The sequence below is a fragment of the Antechinus flavipes genome, chromosome 3, assembly GCF_016432865.1.
Source record: "Antechinus flavipes isolate AdamAnt ecotype Samford, QLD, Australia chromosome 3, AdamAnt_v2, whole genome shotgun sequence".
Lineage (NCBI taxonomy): Eukaryota > Metazoa > Chordata > Mammalia > Dasyuromorphia > Dasyuridae > Antechinus > Antechinus flavipes.
The window spans coordinates 517158087-517174297 of record NC_067400.1 but is presented as its reverse complement, the minus strand read 5'-3'; the positions used below and the strand labels follow the sequence as shown (position 1 = coordinate 517174297).

At 40.6% G+C, this 16211-nt stretch overlaps 1 long non-coding RNA gene across 3 annotated transcripts; it reads right to left on the bottom strand.

Moving 5' to 3' along the window:
* Positions 1-4417: 4417 nt before the first annotated feature.
* Positions 4418-15225, bottom strand: LOC127555051 (uncharacterized). Of its 3 annotated transcripts, none has more exons than XR_007952147.1 (3): positions 11744-15225; positions 10306-10666; positions 4418-5020 (listed from the first exon to the last, which is right to left on the bottom strand). It is a non-coding gene; the product is annotated as an uncharacterized LOC127555051 (long non-coding RNA). The 3 variants fall into 3 exon arrangements; XR_007952146.1 differs by lacking the exon at positions 4418-5020 and adding an exon at positions 8273-9105; XR_007952145.1 differs by lacking the exon at positions 4418-5020 and having other exon boundaries at positions 10184-10666.
* Between the last annotated feature and the right edge of the window lie 986 nt (positions 15226-16211).

The window sequence follows — 16211 nt, the reverse complement described above, 5'->3', positions numbered from 1 at the left end:
TGTTAGACAGGATGTTGAAGAGATATTCTGGGAAACTGGGAAGAGAACTACTCTTCAGATAAATATAACAAGAGGGCCTTTTGAAAAATAGACAATGGCTAAGGTGAGAAGGCTTCAAGGCATTGTGATCGATTGATTAGCTCATTTGCAAATGATTTTTTCAGGATTTTGTAGCTAATAATTGAGAAATAATAAGTCAAATAACTTTACTATAGACTATAGGGAGATTATTTGAGTATTGCTGAGGTCATGTTTTACAGAGAAGTGAATCATGAGAGATTTACATCATGAGTTAGAGCAGAGTGGAGTCTACCATATGTCAGGCAAATTTCACTGAGAATCCCTTTTGTGAATGAGTTGTCCCATTTAATTGTAGTCTCTTCCATTTCTCAAATTCTGTGATTCTGTGACTTCCTCCCATTTCTTTAGGATCCTGTAGAGGGTTATTTCTACAATTTTTTTTGGGGGGGAGGTTCAAAGACCTTCATACTCTGTCCCCTTCTCCCCTTCCTAGTCTTCTTACACTTCACTCTTTCAACCTCTTCCCCACATATTCTGTGCTCCAATGACACTACTCCTGGCTGTGGTTTGCATAAGACACTCCATCTCCTGATTTTCAGAATTTTAATTGTTGTTGCTCCCTGTGTCTTCAATTCACTCTCTACTTTTTCCTTCCTCTTAGTCCCCTATCTTCTTTCAAATCCCAGATAAAATCTCATCAATAAAAATCCTTAATGCTAGAAATCCTTTTTTTTTTGCTATTTTTTAATCATATCCAACTCTTTGTGACCTCATTTGGAGATTTCCTAGTGCCATTTCCCTCTCCAGCTCATTTTACAGATCAGGAAACAGAAGCAAACAAGGTTTAGTGATTTGTCCAAGGTCACACAGCTAATGAGTGTCGGAGGCTAGATTTGAACTCAGAAAGATGAGCCTTCCTGATGTTAGTCCTGGCTCTCTATCCAAGCTATTGCAAGTCTCCCATCTATCTTGTATAGCTTATTTAGACATAAATATTTCCATGTTGTCTCCCCATTAGAACGTGAGTTCCTCAGATTGCCTTTTACCTTTATTTATATCCCTGACATTTAGCACAGTGCCTGTCCCATGGTAAGTGATTAATGAATGCTTATTGATTAACGGACCCAATGACCTCTAAGATCCCTCCTGGGTGAGAGATTCTAAGACTTGTGAAAATTCAACAAAAGTGAGAAGGGTGAAGAGTGCAGCTCTTGATCCTTTTGGCTGAGCTTTTTATTTCTTGCCTTCCCTGGAGTACAATAGAATCAATTTTAAATGCATCCCCCTCTGCTCTAGTCATAGGGTGGATTTGAGAGGGGGAGAGAAGGTAGAATTTTCTCTGGCTCACAGAAAAATGGAGGAGAGACCACCTCCCTCTCCGGAGTGTCCAGACTATGAGCTTTGGATTAGTTCCCAGGAAGATTTCACAATCATCCTTCTCCCCTTGGAACTCTAAGCACAGACCAATCTAGGGTGTGGGTTTGGAAGTATTCATGATATTTCTTCATCTGTGGATCCAAGAAAACCCATGTTGATTCTTCAGATCTAGGAAGCGATAATAATAACTAACATTTTCTTTTTTTATTATAACTTTATTTACAAGATATATGCATGGGTAATTTTTCAGCATTGACAGTTGCAAAACCCTTTGTTCCATTTTTTCCTCTCATTCTCCTTTTCCCCTCCCCCAGATGGCAGATTGACCAATACATAATAACTAACATTTTCATAGAGATTTAAGGTTTTCAAAACACAACAAATATTATCTCATTTGATCCTTTCAGTAACCCTACAACATAGGTATTTTTTATCTCTTTTACAGATGAGGAAACTGAAGCTCTTACTTGTTCAAGGTTACACAGCTAGTAAGAGTGAGATAAAGTTAAAGATACAGCTAGGTGCAGTGGATGGAGCACCAGTCCTGAAGTTAGGAGGATCTGAGTTCAAATTCAGCATTAGATTTTGATACTTATTAGCTATGTGACTGAACAAATCACTTAACTCAGATTGCTTCCAATAACTAAATAAATACAGAAGAATAAGGAGGAGGAGGAGAAAGGGAGGAGGAGGAGAAAGAAGAAGAGGAGAAGGAGGAAGAAGGGGGGGAAGAAAAGGAGGAAGAGAAGGAGGAGGAGGAAGAGGAAGAGGAAGAAGAAGAGGAGGAGGAGGAAGATGAGGAAGAAGAGGAGAAGAAGGAAGAGGAAGAGGAGGAGGAGGTGAATTTCTGTCTTGGCTTCTTTGCTATAGATCCTATTCTAGAAAATTTGTTGACCTTGATTCAAATCTCAATTGTGCACTTGCTACCTGTGTGTCCTGGAACAAGTCATCTTCTCCTTCCTTGACCTCGTTCCTCTGCTATAAAATGAGGAATTTAGTTAGAGATAGAATTGAAGAAAATCTTAGATGTCTCCTTGTCCAACTTCAACCCAAGCAGGACTCTCCCAGACATCCTTGAGAATGGTCATCCAGCTGTTTATGGAAGAATTACAATGGGATGAGGAGCCCAGTACATCTTGAGATGGCACATCTTACTTTGGTTTAGCTTTAAAGTTAGGAAGTTTCCCCCTCTCATTAAGCCTAATATGGTTCTGCATAACTTTGACCAGTGTTCCTGTTTCTCCTCTGTAGTTAAACAGAAGTGACTTAATCCCTCTCCCATATGACAGCCTTTCAGTTACTTGAAGACATTAGCCATGTCCCCTCCTTCTTCCTTCCACCCCAAATCTCCTTTTCTCTGGGTCAAACATTTTCAGTTCCTTTACTTGACTCCTGTATGGCATGGTTTCTAGTTGGCTGAACAGCCCATGGATCTAGTCCATCAGTACATATATCTTGGACAGGCTCTGTGGATGGACTATAAATATTGAGCCAGAATTGAATAAGAGGAAAAGGATGGCCTCAGTTGCATTTTGAAACCTGAACTATGCTTTTAATGATCCGAAGCTCCTTTCTGATACAAAGGCCCATCTTTTTAACAGCAATATTTTCCCAGGGATACAACATGGTTGTGAATCATGGAAAACCATTTTCTTGAGAATTTAAGTCTTAGAGTAGCCAAAGGTCAATGGAGAGCTTCGTGTTGGGCACATAAAAGCTGTGGAACATTGTTAACAAAGAATTATACATTGGAAGCAGCATAAAGATATAATCAAATGGATTTATACTTAGAAAAGGGGGTGGACTGGTTATATAGCAAAAAAGGAATAGTGTAAGGAGAAACTGTGGACTACCATATACTATTACCCGTATATTGTCAAGAGGTCAAGAAGAAGGCAGGCACATTGTGGAGGGCTTATGCCAAGAGTTTTTACCTAGGGTCTACCTGGATGCTCAAGGATCTGTGGGTAGATTCCAGGGGCCTGTGAACTTGGATAGGAGAGATTTTATTTTCCTGAAGTTTTGGTTTCCTTTGTAATCTATATATTTTATCATTTAAAAACATAATTTGAAGAAGCAGATCATAGATTCACCAGACTGCCAAAGGGGTCCATGATAAAAAAAAAAAAGAGTAAGAAACCCTGGTTTATGGGAAGACAATGGACAAGAGTCGTCTTCAGGAGACGGAATGGATGTCTTTTGTTCTGTACCACTGGAGGGAGTCCCCATACCAACAAGATTTTTTTTTAAAAGACCCATCAAAGTATCAAATAATAACAATCACATTGCTGTTCTCTTCTTTGGTTTTAATATCATGGGAAGATGATCCTGGATGCTCAAAGGCTCAAACAGTAGAGCAGAAGTTCCATCAGCTGGAACGTTTTGGGTTTGGGGTCAACTGAAGTATACATGGTGTCTGTCTCACTAAGTGACTATTGACTCTTCCCCAAGAGACTACAGCAAATGGAGCCACTCTTTTAGCCCTAGCCTGGCAACCCCTAGAAGCTATTTACAAAGGTGTGAAGGGCCTGCCAACCATATCAGGGAGAGAAAACCCATGGGTCTTTTGAGGTTTCAAAATAAGAAGAAGTAATCCTCCCATATATTTGCATAACTGCTCAGTAAATAGGAATGATAGCTTAAGGGGTTGATCAGGGGACTTCCCTGGGCCACTTGATGTTTCAAGGTAGTGAGAGAGTGAGTCTTTGTTGTGAGACAGTTTGAGACATGCAGCTTGGTGCTTTGACATTGCACTTGAAGCCAGGAAGACATGATATCAAATCTCATCTCATATATTTACTGTGTGAATTTGGATAAATCATTTGTGCCTCAGTTTCCTCATTTAAAGCCTCAGATCTATGATTTTATGAGAGCATTCTATTATGACACATGTGGACTTGATTGTTGGTAGCTCACTGACTAAGGACATTCTGAATTCTCAGATTAACCCACTATGATAGTTAAAAAAAAAAAAACTTAAAAAGCTCACATTTAAATAATAAGAATGAGAGGTCAGTCATCAAGTATTTATTCACTTTATTAAGTACCTACTATGTGGCAGACACTTTGCTAAGTTCTGGGGATACAAATAAAAAAGAAATAGTCCCTGCATTTCAGGTATTACTGTCCAATTAGGGAAGGAAAGTGAAGGGCATGGGGCAATGGGTACTCCATATTATATGGTCTCAATCAAGCAGAGACACAAATAGAAGTCATAGACTGAATTTGTTGAATTGAATGGGAATAGATGGGGTATTCAGGGAGGACTAGCAGCTCTGGTGTGAGGGCTCTTTCCAGGGCTGCTTAACCACTTTTGGGGTACACTTTTCACCCAACTCTCCCCTGTGGCTCCAAAAAGCTGGAGCATGCAGAGTGAAAACACTCCGATGCATAGTCTCAACAGATGGGCTAATCCAGGCTGAGGTCTCCGACCTGTTGGTGAGTTAGGGGAATGTCTACACTAAACCACCCAGAAGAATGGTGGATGAGAATAATTTGTTCCAATGGCCCTTAAGGTGGCTGAAGCAGGTGCTTCAGATATCAAAAACTCCAAGGGCATCCACTGCTTCCCAGGCCATTGGCAGTCATCTTGACCCTTGTCCTGCACTGTTTTTTGATGGTTCTGGAAGAGACAATGAGGCTGATGATTTTGGGCAACGATTTCACTTAAATCCAATTCACACCCAAGTCAAACCATCACTCATGATGTCATCGGTCCTCTTTGAAAACAAAGAATGAACAACATTTATTCAGTGTTTACTATGTGCTAGGCTCTGTGCCAAGCATTAGGAATGTGAGAAGTAAACCATGAGGGATACAGAGGCAAAAGATGGTCCCTGCCCTCAGAAGCTCACAATCTGATGAGACACAAACAAATAAGTACAGAGAAACTACACACAGGATAAACAGGGAATTATGAAAAGAGGGAAGGCACTAGAATTAAGAGGGCTTAGCAGGTATCTTGTGGGAGATGGGATTTTAGTTCAAACTTGAAGGAAGCCAGAAAGCAAAGGTGAGAATTTCAGACATGAGAGACAGGCAGAGAAAATGCCCAGAAGTAAGAGATGGAGAGTTTTGTTTGTGGAATAGCCAGGAGGTCTGAAGTTATGCTTATGAAACAGCCAGAAAGACTGAAGAGTATGTGATGGGGAAGAAGGTATAAAAAGACTGGAAAGGTAGAAAGGGGCAGAGTGGTGACAGTCTCAGAGAGAAGGGAACTTATTCTACTGATGTTACAAGGCTGAGATTGGCAATAGACTAAATATGAGGAGGGCTTCATGATGTGTGTGTGTGTGTGTGTGTGTGTGTGTGTGTGTGTGTGTGAGAGAGAGAGAGAGAGAGAGAGAGAGAGACAGAGAGAGAGAGAGACAGAGAGAGAGACAGAGAGAGACAGAGAAGGAGAAAAAGAAGGAAGGAGGGAAGGAGGGAGGGAAAAAGAGAGAGAGAGGGAGAAAGAAACAGAGAAATAGAGGGAAAAGGAGACAGACAGACTGACTGACTGACAGGCAGATAGAAATGGACAGAAAAAGACCAGGGAGGGAGGGAGAGAGAGACACACACACACACAGAGAGAGAGAGAGAGAGAGAGAGAGAGAGAGAGAGAGAGAGAGAGAGAGAAAGAGAAAGAGACAGAGGGAAAGGGGGAGAGAGAGACAGGGGGGAGGTGTCAGGGATCTAGAAAGGGAGGCAGGGAGGGAAAGGAGTCTTTACTTGAAGTTTAGAGACCACTCATGGTGTATCAGCAAATCCTGGATTATCAATTCAATCCAATAAAGAATCCAATAAAAAATTATTAAGGGCCTACTATGTGCCTGACACTAAGCCAAGCACTGGGGATACAACTAATAAAAAGATAGTCCCTGCTCTTGAGGAACTTCTAATTGAAAGGACAAAATTCAGTGGACCAGAGTTTGAGTCTCCTTTCTAACCCTAGCTCTCTGACCCTGAATAAATTACTTCCCCTCTTGGAACCTTAATTTCATTTGTCAAAAGGGTAGAATAATCCTCGCCCTCTCTACCTCCCATGGTGACTGGAAGAAAGCACTTTATAAACCTTAAAATGGGAGCTGCGGTAAATATTTCTCACAGATCTCTCAGGAGTCTCAGGAAAGGGTCATTTCTTCCTTGTGTCCTGTGCAGGCTCACATTTGCCTTGCGTCTGCCCCCAGGGCGTTCCCAAAGGCGTGACCTCCCTTCCCCTTGGGTCTGCATCCTGTTTTGAGCAAACAATGTTCTTGGCTCTGACCTGGTGCCAGCTGGCATGTGTTTTTGCCAAAGCTGGGTTCATGCACAGCAAGACAACAGCTGCCCAAGTGGCATTATTTAAGGGGCACCACAAAGGCTTCCACCCACCACAACTTCCAAACGCCAAAAAAAATCTCCTCCTTTAAAGTCAGTCTTAGGATCTGAAGCTCCATCAATGGTGATTAAGATCTTTGGGTGAAATGTGGTTCACTTTAAGGATTCCTTATTTAAAATACAAACGCATTTAGTAATGGAAAAATATTATTGAACTCCAGAATGGTGAAAAGTCCTAGAACACAGAATATCAGAGATGGCAGGGACCTTAGAATATGGGTTCCTTGAGGGAGGGGCTTATCTTGCCTTTCTTTGGATCCCCAGTGTTTAGCACAGCACTTGGAACATAGCAGGTGCTTAATAAGTCTTTATTAACTGATTGCTTAGACAGAGAAAGTCAAAGCTAGAAGAAAGCTAAGAACAAAGATTATCAGAGCTAGAAGGAATCTGAGAACCTAGAACGTCAGAACTGGGAGTAACCCTAGGAACCTTTTATTAAGTCACCTCTCCTCTGTATTGGTCGGTCAAAGAACTCTGAGTTCCTTTGCCCCTTAATGGAGTTAACCATTAACCCCATTAACAGGGGAGACAAGATCCAAACAATTGTACAAACAAGCTATAGACAACATAAATGGGACATAATCAAAAGAGGGAAAGCTCTAGCATTAGGGAAATCAGAAAAGGCTTCTTGCAGAAGATGAGGTTTTAGCCTGGATATAAAGCCAGTGTCAGAGGAGAGGGGAGAGAATTCCAGACATGGTAGTTAGTCATTGAACATGTCCAGCCAGAAAGATTTCAGAAAAGCCTGGAAAGACTGACATGAACTGATGCTAAGGGAAACGAGCAGAATCAAGAGAACATTGCACACAGTAACAAGATTATGTGAGGATCAACTCTGATGGACTTGGCTCTTCTCAACAATGCAGTGACTCAAGGCAATTCCAATAGACTTGGTATGGAAAATGCCATCCATAAGCAGAGAGAAAACTATGGAGACCGAATATGGATTGAAGCATAGTGTTTTCTCTTTTTTATTTGTTTGTTTTGTTTTTCTCAAATTTTTAACCTTTTAGTCTGATTTTTCTTGCACACATGACAAATATAGAAATATAAATGAATTATATATATTTAACCTATGTTAGATATCTGTGTACTTGCTGTCTTGGGGAGGGATAAGGTATGGGAAGGAAGGAGAAAATTTTGGAACAAAAAGTCTTTAAAAAATGAATGTCTAAAATGATCTTTACATGATTTGTAAAAATAAAATAACATTGAAACTTTAACAAAAGGAAAAAATAGAAAGAGAAAGAGAAAAAGAAAGAAAGGAAGGAAAGAAGGAAGAAAAGAAAGAAGGAAAGAAGGAAGGAAGGAAGGAAAGAAGAAAGAAAGAAACAAGGAAGGAAGGAAGGGAACAAGGGAGGGAGGGAAAGAGAGAGGAAGAGAGGGAGGGAGAAAGGAAAGAAGAAAGAAAGAAGAAAGGAGGAAGGAAAGAAGGAAGGAAGGAAGGAGGGAGGGAAGGAAGGAAGAAGGAAAAAAGAAAAGGAAAGAAAGAAAAAGAAAGAAGGGAAGAAAGAAAAAAGAAAGGAAGAAGGAAGGGAGGGAGTGAAAGAAGGAAGGAGGAGGGGAAGGAAGAAGAGAGGGAGAGAGGGAAGGAAGGAAGGAAGGTGGGAGGGAGGAAAAGAAGGAAGGAAGGAAGAAGGGAGGGAGAGAGGGAAGGGAGAAAAGAAGGAAGGAAGGAAGAAGGGAGGGAGAGAGGGGAGGAAAGAAGGAAGAAAGGAATAGAAGGAGGAAGAAAGGAAGGAGGCAGGGAGGAGAGAAGGAAAGAAGGAGGGAAAGAGGGAAGGAAGAAGGGATGGAGGGAAGGAAGGAAAGAAGGAAGGAGAGAATGGAAGAAGGAAAGAAGGAAGGAGGGAGGAGGGGAAGGAAGAAGGCATGGAGGGAAGGAAGGAGGGAGAGAGGGAAGGAAGGACAGATGGAGGGAAGGAAGGAGGAAGGGAAGGAAGGAAAGAGGGAGGGAGAGGGGAAAGAAAGAGGGAGGATGGGAAAGAAGGAAGGAAGGAAGTAAATCAGGACATGGAGTTTTGTTTTATTTTGGGGGGAGGAATCAGCAAGGAAATCAGAGTTCCTAGATCAAAGAATATGTGAGGAGGTTTGGAAAACATAAAGGACTAGAATGGGAGGAATATAAGTGAGAAAGGACTTTAAATGTCAGAGAATTTTATCCAAGAACCTTGTGGGGTTCTGGCTCTATTCCTAAATACTGTCAGTTTAGGAGCTGATTGAGAAGGGGGAGTCATAGTCAGGTCTAGGCTTCAGGAAGATCACTTTGGCCAGCTGAGTGGAGGACGGACTCTCTGCATCTGCAAGTTTCTGAGGCTCTGAGGACATGGAGCAGGAAAGTTTCTGCAACTATAAAATGAAGAGTTTATTCTAGAATGATTGCTAAGCTCCCCTCCAGCACTAAATCTTGCCTGTGATCCTAAGTGATGTGATCCAAGTTCCCATAGCTAGTGAATATTAGAGCCATCAGGGACTGAGAGAGAACTCTGAGGCCGTCAGTCAGTCAGAAACCTTGTTTGCTCTTTTGTGAATTGGAACCCAGATCTACAATGCTCAGTTCTCTTTTTGGGGGGTTTTGGCTTAGTTATGCTGCCTTTCATGCTCCACATTTCCCAGGGCTTCCCCTTCACCCCACCTGTGTGGTCTCCTGCGGGGAATAAACACCCAACCAGGGACAATTTTATTGCATTGCATGGTAGACAGCACACGAATTCTGGGGCTAGAAAATCTGAATTCAAATGCTACCTATAAGAGCCCCTGTGTGACGTCAAGGAAGTCACTTAGCTTCCGTGAGACCCGAGATTTCCTCATGAAGGGTTTAATTAAATGGCTTCTGGAGTCCCTTCTGTTTGTGGAACTATGGTTTCATGATGTTCTCCAGATCTATTATCTTTCTTCCTTCCAAGGCCCAGCTGGGACGCTTCCTCTTGAAACAATTTATAGCCGTTTGCATTTATTTTATGTTCCCTTGGATCACAACTCCGCAGAGTTTCTTTACTCGCTGCCCTCTCCTAGCCCCCATTTGATAATAGTTCCCTTGATAATTTCTGGATTGTATCTATCTTTTCATTTCTGGTGGCGAGTATGGGCTCTTGGACTTAACAAATCTTCGCTGAATGATCAAAAGATTCTACCTTTTAAGACTCAGTTCTACCATCTGGAAAATGGGTCTGATTATCCTTACGTTCTGTCACAGGGCTCTTGTGAGAATCCAGAGAGATAATGGATGTGGAATACTCTGTAAGCCTTAAAGCACTATGGAAATGCTTTTTATTATTATTACTCTGATCCTCAGCTGGAGTGGATTCACTCTTTAGTAGTAGTGAATCCTTCCAGCTGAGCAAAGCAGAGAACACTTGGTCTATTGGCTCTAAGATGAGGGAGACGGCATGGAAAGGAGAAAAGACCTGGTTTTTAGGATCATTACTAGGGCTTATTAACTTTATAGACTCAGGTAAGTCCCTCTTTGAGCCTCAGTTTCCCTTCTATAAGCTGAAGGGGTTCGAATAAATTACATATTAAGGTCTAATTAACGTTGACTTCTCATACCGAGGGGAAGGAGTCTGGTTGTAGAATCTTGGGAATGTGTTTTCATTTATATCGTGGGAGAATCAGGATAAACTGGGAGCAGTTTGAGGTAAAAGCACCACAGCTGATGAAAAAGAAATACAGCTGTTTACATGAAACAGACCCAAAGCATTGGGACCACGTTTCTTAAGAAGGACAAGGTCACAGGTGTTGATTCAGCACACAGCCCAGGCTGTAAAGGGTTATCCAACTGAGCATGGGGCCAGATGTTCTCCATCTCCACTGAGGCTTGGCTAGAAGAAACAGCTCTGAACTGCTGAGAAGGGATTTGGGATAGGTCCGGGAGCTGATGAGATAATGCGACAACTTCCCAAAGAATATGCTGCAGAGATAAATAAATATGTAGAAGATTAGAACTCAAGGAGACCTTAGGGATGATCTCTATGTATCGATCAATTAACAAGCACTTATTAAGTACTTACTACATACTAGCTACTATGATAGGAACTAGGGCTATTAGCTAGAGTATGCTGGTAAATATTTAACTACCAGCCCTCCGTACAAAAAACAAACACAAATGCAGAATACTCTTTTAAGTTTAATATACCTTATTAATATTTTTCTGTTACTCTCTCAAGTCTAGAAAATCAACAAACAATAAATCAAACCCTGATTTTTAGCATTTGCCATCCTTTGAAGTATAAATGTTCATACTGAATGTTTAACGATCTACTCTTTGGCAATCCATTGGGTTTACATCACAATACAAAGCTAGAAAGAATCTGAAACTGGATTTGAATGCAGGTTTTTTGGATTCCAGGATGGGTGCACTATTCACTAACACATGCAGCTGTTCTTGAGATCTGATTGGAGTTGACTCCAGCACACCTTACTGATACAAGTAAAATGAATGAAATGATCCCTATTCATAATGAGGTCTCCAAGCAGACGTTTTCAACTTGGAATCTGAGACTTTGTTTTTTCAAAAAATATTGTGATAAGTGTATTCCATTATAATTGATCTATTTTATAATTCCATATATTTTATTTCATATGCTTTAAAAACATTATTTTGAAAAGGGATCCATATGCTTTACCAGACTGCTGTCAGAGAGGTCCAAGACACAAAACAAGATTATAGTTCCCTGTTCTAACGGTTATAATATACTAACATCTGTATTTTATCATCAACCAACAACCAATTTTCTTTTTTTAAATAATAAAATTTTATTTTCAAAATACATGCAAAGAGGGGCAGCTAGATAGCATAGTAGATAGAGCACCAGCCCTGAATTGAGGAGGTCCTGAGTTCAAATCTAGTCTCAGATACTTAACACTTCCTAGCTGTGTGATCCTGGGCAAGTCACGTAACCCAAATTGCCTCAGCAAAAACAAAACAAAACAAAACAAAAAAAAACAACAATAACAAAAACATGCAAATATAGTTTTCAACACTCACCCTTGCAAAACCTTGTGTTCAAAATTTTCTCTCTCTCTTCAGTCCTCTCCTCTAGTTAGCAAGTAATCCAATATAGGTGAAACATGTACAATTCTTCTAAATATATTTGCACATTTATCATGCTGCAGGAGATAAATCAGATCAAAAGGAGGAAAAATGAGAAAGAAAAAAAGCAAGCAAATAACAAAAACAAGAAAGTGAAAATACTATGTTGTGATCCACACTCAATCACAGTCCTATTTCTAAATGCAAATGATTCTCCATCACAGGTCTATTGAAATTGGCCTGAATCACTTCTTTGTTGAAAAGAGCCAAGTCCATCACAATCCCCAAATAATCTTGCAACAACTAATTTTCTAAATTGCCTAGGATGAGCTGGAGACAGAGGCAGATAGGATGAAATTCACAGGGCTTCAGAATAAATAGGTACAATACAAGGCAGCATTAAGGGAACTCCCCCGAAAATCAGAGCAGGGAGGGATGAGAGGGGTAGGAACAATCAAAGAAGGCTTTCTGGGGGTAGCTGGTCTCCATCTGGGTCTTGAAGAATGATATGAGGTATTGAGGGAAATTTTTTTAATACAATGAAATTTTTTATTAAAGCTTTTTATTTTTCAAAAGATATGCATGGATAATTCTTTGACGTTAATCCTTGCAAAATCTTGTGTTCCAATTCCACCCCCCCCCTTTCCCCATACCCTTCTCTAGATGGCAAGTAGTCCAATGTATGTTTAACGTGGTAGAAATATATGTTAAATCCAATATATGTATACAGTTATACATTTATCTTGCTGCACAAGAAAAATCAAATCAAACTGGAAAAAATGAGAAAAATTAAAATTGAACCAAACAACAACAAAAAGACTGAAAATGTTATGTTGTGAACCACACTCAGCTCCCACAGGCCTCTTTCTGGGTGTAGATGACTTTCTTCATCACAAGATCATCGGAACTGGTCTGAACCATCTCATTGTTGCAGAGGGCCACAGCCACCAGAATTGATAGTCATATAATCTTATTGTTGCCGTGTACAATGATCTGGTTCTGTTCATTTCACTCAGCATCAGTTCGTGTCAGTCTCTCCAGGCCTCTCTGAAATCATCCTGCTGATCGTTTCTTACAGAACAATAATATTCCATAATATTCATATACTACAATTTATTCAGCCATTCTCCATCTGATGGGCATCCTCTCAGTTTCCATTTCTTGCCACTACAAAGAGGGCTGCCACAAACAGTCGGGCACATGTGGGTCTGAGGTAATCTCTTAAAGAGAAGGGAAAGAAGAGTTTTGAAGGGGTTAAGCTTAAGGGGGAGATGGTCTCTAGGCCTGAGAGTAAGATATAAGACGAAGGGGTTGGAAGAGAGGCTCCCTGAGGTATTTTCCATCTCTGCCAATCTCTGCTCTATTTTGGGAGGAGACCACGTCAGCAAGAGGAGGTTGTCAGAGCCTGGTCCCTCCTGGTTGGGTGTGGGGGCCCCAGGGTTTGGTCATGAGAAACAGAAAGAGCTTACTGCCTGCAGCGATCACGTTCAGCTCGGCAGGCCTGGTCCTGAGCCAAAGGATTTATTATACTTGGTCTCTAGATCCAAACAGAGCTGATGGATGAGTCTTTTTATTTCCATAAACATTTTACAAAGGCTAGGCGAAGTAGTGGAAAGAGCATGAGACTGGGAGTCTGGAGACCAGGGTTGGAGTCTTGGCTCTTAGATTTTTTAATAGTGTGACTTTATGCAAGTCACTTCTCTTCCAGAACCTCACAGTTTCTTCATATGTAAATAATGGAGCTATAGGATGCCAGGTCGGGGGCTGGGGGGGCACAGTGATCATTTCATTTAACTCCTTCATTTTCCATAGGATTGTTCTCCAGATCCAGAGCACTTATTCACATGGCGATGTTTTAACATGCTTGTAGCATGTAGGCTATAAAATATTAGGGGAACAACGTTTCTTATTACTTATAATTCAGGTATCTGCTTATGTGCCTATGCATGATAGCATTTATTTCTATGTACACAGATGTTCTGATGTATGTAGATTGTTTCTCCTCCCTCTCTCATATTCTGTTTAAACAGCATCAATTCCTTTCAAAGTGAGATGAGCTCATTTCTAAAACCAGAAAAAAGTCTCAGTTTTCAGTGAAGAAATCTTTGAACTTTTAGCTAGGAAAGGAGGAGAAAGAAAGGGGTGAGGGGAGGAAAAAGAAGAACAGTGAGAGAAAAGAGGGGAAGTATGATAATGATGGAAGAAAGAAGAAAAAAGAGGGAGTGGGGAAATGGGGTCAGGGCAAAGAAGGGGGGGAAAAGAAAAATTGGAAAGGAGATGGGAAAGGAGTAGGAAGAATCAGAGTAGAACAGGAGGATGAGGGGAAGAGAAATGAAAGGAGGAAAAAAGAAAGGAGGGGAAGAAGATGAAAATGAACTAAGGGTGAAATAGCAGGAAGGAAAAGGATATAAAACATTAGGGTGACATAAAGGGAAAGATAAAGGAGGTGGGAGAAAAAAGGTGGCAAGAAGGAAAAGAGAGACTTTTTTTTCACTTGATCTCTTTATTTTCACTTCACTTCTTTGACAAACAATTTATTGCTGGCTTACAATATAATAGTGGTAGAGGAAAGAAAGAAGAGGAACGGAGATGAGGAGAAGGGAAGGGGAGTAGGGGAAAGAGTCAAAGCAAAGGCAGAAGAACCTCATCTCTGACAAACAGCCTTATTGCTGACCCACAAATCTATTTATACCTATCTATCTATCTATCTATCTATCTATCTATCTATCTATCTATCTATCTATTTATCTATCTATCTATCAATCTATCTACCATATCTTGGTACTCTGTGTTCATCATAGGAGCTCATCAGCAAGACTAAACATGAATGCAAGAACATGCTTCATGTATTTAGCTCTTATGCAAACATACCTTCCATGTCATAGGAACACAGCTGGCAGGCACAGTATTAAGTGCCTACTATGTGCCAAGCACTGTGCTAAGCATTAGGAAAGCAAAGGCAGTCCCTGTCCTCAAGGAACTCAAACTCTAAGGGAGTCATAAACCTTCTTTACCCTGGACCTTAACATCCATGTCACTCTTCCCTTACGCATCTGCATTCTCATTAATTGGTCCATTTTCTGTGCTCACCCTTCGATGCTTCCTCTGTTGCCTTAGGTGCCCCAATTGCTTTCCAACATTTTCACTATGTTCTGCTTTACCACTATTGGGATAAGTAAGGGATCTTATCCCTTACATTGCTGAATTTGTTGTGTATTGTTTCCTAGGTTCTGCCTACATCACATTGTGTCAGTTTTCCCATGTTTCACTGTATCCTCCATAGTCATCATTTTTTATATCACGTTAATATTCCATTACATCCATGTCCCACAATTAGTAGTCATTCCCTAGATTTGAATTTCATGAAACATGCTGTCTCTGCCCCTATCGCTCTCTGTTCCTGTCTGTTTCTACTTCTGTTTCTCTCTCTCTCTCCCTCTCCCTCCTTCTCCTTTTCTCTCTCTCTCTCTCTCTCTCTCTCTCTCTCTCTCTCTCTCTTCTCTCTCTCTCTCTCTCTCTCTCTCTCTCTCTCTCTCTCTCTCTCTCTCTCTCTCTCTCTCTCTCTCTCTCTCTCTCTCTCTCTCTCTCTCTCTCTCTCTGTCTCTCTCTCACTTTCTCTCTGTGCGCACGCGCCTCCCCAATTCTTATTGATGGTCTTTTCATGAAACTGAGGACCTAACATTTCATCATTAGGGATCAGGCAAGAGTGGGTATGAGTTCAAGACTGCTTGGGACCAAGTTCAGTCTTTAGCCTGGAAACTAAGTGATTCTAATGGACTTACTGAATATCTATTTATGATATAACTGAGTTATTAAAGATCTTACTAAGGAGTGTGCTGAGTGTTTCTATTCCTTTCTTTTGACTTTACTGTTCTTCTCTAGGATCCTAGGGCAGCTAGATGACATAGTGGATAGAATGTGGAGTCAGAAAAACTCACCTTCCTGAGTTCAAATCCAACTTCAGACACTTATCTATGTGACAAATCACTTAACCTGTTTGCCTTAATTTCCTTATCTGTAAAATGAGTCAAAGAAGGAAATGGCAAACTACCCCAATATCTCTGACAAGAAAACCTGAAAAGAAAATTTTATTATCTTTGATTTTTTTCCCTTTCCCTCTCTCTCACCTCTCATGAAATCAGTTATGATATCTATTCATTCAATCTCTAAGACAACTTGGGAATTAGTCCCTTAATCTTGATGCCCACTATTGTCAGAGTATATATCCTGCTTACTATTCTCCTGATATTGTAATATATTCTTGAAAGGTCCTCCTCTTTTTACTCTGTCCCTTCCAATTCATCTTTCCCAGGTTGCCTGACTCATCTTGCTTATGCATAAATATGACCATGTTAATCTCTAATACAAACACTTTCTAATTGCAGAATAAAATAAAATCACTTTAACCTGGCATTCAAGAGTC